Source organism: Eulemur rufifrons, chromosome 4, assembly GCF_041146395.1.
Source record: "Eulemur rufifrons isolate Redbay chromosome 4, OSU_ERuf_1, whole genome shotgun sequence".
Taxonomy (NCBI): domain Eukaryota; kingdom Metazoa; phylum Chordata; class Mammalia; order Primates; family Lemuridae; genus Eulemur; species Eulemur rufifrons.
In genome coordinates this window covers 27,370,139-27,372,319 of record NC_090986.1, presented here as the reverse complement: position 1 = coordinate 27,372,319, position 2,181 = coordinate 27,370,139, and positions in this window count along the sequence as shown.

Here is a 2,181-nt window from a genome sequence, read left to right as displayed (position 1 = left end):
TTATTGGTGCATTTAAATTGTAGAAGGTATTTATAGTGATCTGCCAATAACATCCTCATTTTCCATTTCAGTAATGGTTTCTTTTTGTTTTAGCTGGTTTAAAATTTCCAGCCCCTTTTACAGCTACCTGTGTATTCCCAACTAAGTTCAAGCGGTAGAGTATTAACTACAGTGACACGTAATAACTTCCAGGATATTTTGCAGAAGTTGCTTGCTCTTGGTTTCCATATTCTTCTAGGAGCATGGATTATGGATGAGCCAGTCTAAGCCACGTAGATAAAGACTACATTCTGAGAGATGTTGATGAGCTAAGATGTTAGAACCAAGTCCCTGAATGGCTTCCTAGAGCACATAGCCACTGCCTCAGACCTGGACCACTCACATTTGGGTCATTGCATGAAAATAAAGCTGAACAACATTTTCTATCTAATTTAGGTTAATTTTTTTATAAAATATTCTTTTCTTTCCTAAATTCTTCTTTATCATATTTTGATAAAATTCAGTCTTTATATTTTGAATGTTAACCCATTCCTTCATTTACTTTTGTGGTGTTTTTGCACATCATATCTTTTATATTTACTAAACATCTTTAAATGTATACAGTAGTATCTATTTTGCAATGTGCAAAAGGATAGTGTTGGTAGATCCTCACTGGCTAGCCTCCCTGTTTAATATGCTGTCCTTAGAACTATCCCTCTATGTCTCCAGATGGAGAACTAAATACTATTATTTTGTTCTTTTGTTTTTTATTTGTTTCTTTCCTCTGGTTCACTCTTTAGCTGCTCGTGAGTGTTGGAAGCATAAAAGCAGTGGAAATGATGACTGCTTTAGGACAGCAAGCAACACATGAATGAACTTTTATTTCTAAGCTGCAAATCTGCTATATCCTCTGCACAGAGGGTGTGGTCAATTCCGTGGGGTAAGATACCACCCTTTATCTTTCAGCCCTTGCAAGCATCAGTCCCTCCAGTAACTTTATCTTCACAGATATCTTACGGTTTTTTAACCAGTGCCCGCCCACTTTTTACTTTCTTTAACATATATTTGGCACCAGGCCACCTCTGTTTAAGAAGGCTATGAAGAGTGGAAAGGATGTGGGATCACAGTATCTCTTGCAAACCCAATTCCATGCTCTCCTAGGAAATGACATAGGCCTCAAGCAGAGTGACTCTCACTGTATTTCACTCTTGGCCCCACATGGGCCAAGCCCTTGTCTTTCAAGGATAAGTACTGGGGGTCGTCGGGATAAGGCACAGCTCTGTCATTTACTTTGTTGAAAACAACATTATATTCACCATGACGGAGCAACTGTTGCATCACATAATATTCTTGCATTTTGTTCAAAATTCCCTTGTGTCTGGCGGATATTCTTTATAATTGTATCAAGAGGTTGTTCCAGATCCATGGTTTCATTAAACACTATTTTTTTCCCTTTTTCATATAGTGGGTATATTTGGATGAATTTCAGGCAAGAGAGCTCTGCTGCAGTTCAGTAACTCTTTCATTGTCCCCAAAAAACCCCAATCAGCGCTTTTGAGCATAGCAGATTTGCTATTATTTCTTTCTCCTAAATTCGCATACGCTGCCAAGAAGCTCACAGGCTTCCAGAAATTTTATTAAGAATTTCAGTTATTCCAACAAGGAATTTGCTCTCTGCTACCAAGATCAAGTTTATACCTAGAACCAAACTAAACATGCTTCATTTCACTCTAGCTTGCTGCTCTGTAGATAAATGTGAAATATCCCTCTGTAGCCAAATACACAATTCAGTGGAAGTGTATTGCTTCAATTCTTTAAGTGCCTTTTGAGTGGCAAGAGGAGAGAGTAAATATTTCCTGATTGATGTATGTCGACCATCATGAGCTTCAGGGACATGTATGGTGATAAGAAAGTTGGTGACTTTTGAGACCCACAGACAAAGGCATCTGCTATAGAATCTACTGCACCAGACATCGTGTTCACCTTTCTGAGTTGTGGCCTGTCTCTGGCCTTAAGATTCCGCATGAAGACAGGCTGTCAAAGATAAGACAGGATGTGAGACAGGCCCTGCTACAGGGCACCTCAGGTAAGGTTTTAATAGCTATCTGTGCTTGAATAAGAATCCTCCTGGTGCCTAATTTTTTCTCATAGTACAATGAAGTAATATCTTCATATTTCTTAAATGACACTTCAATCCAGGAG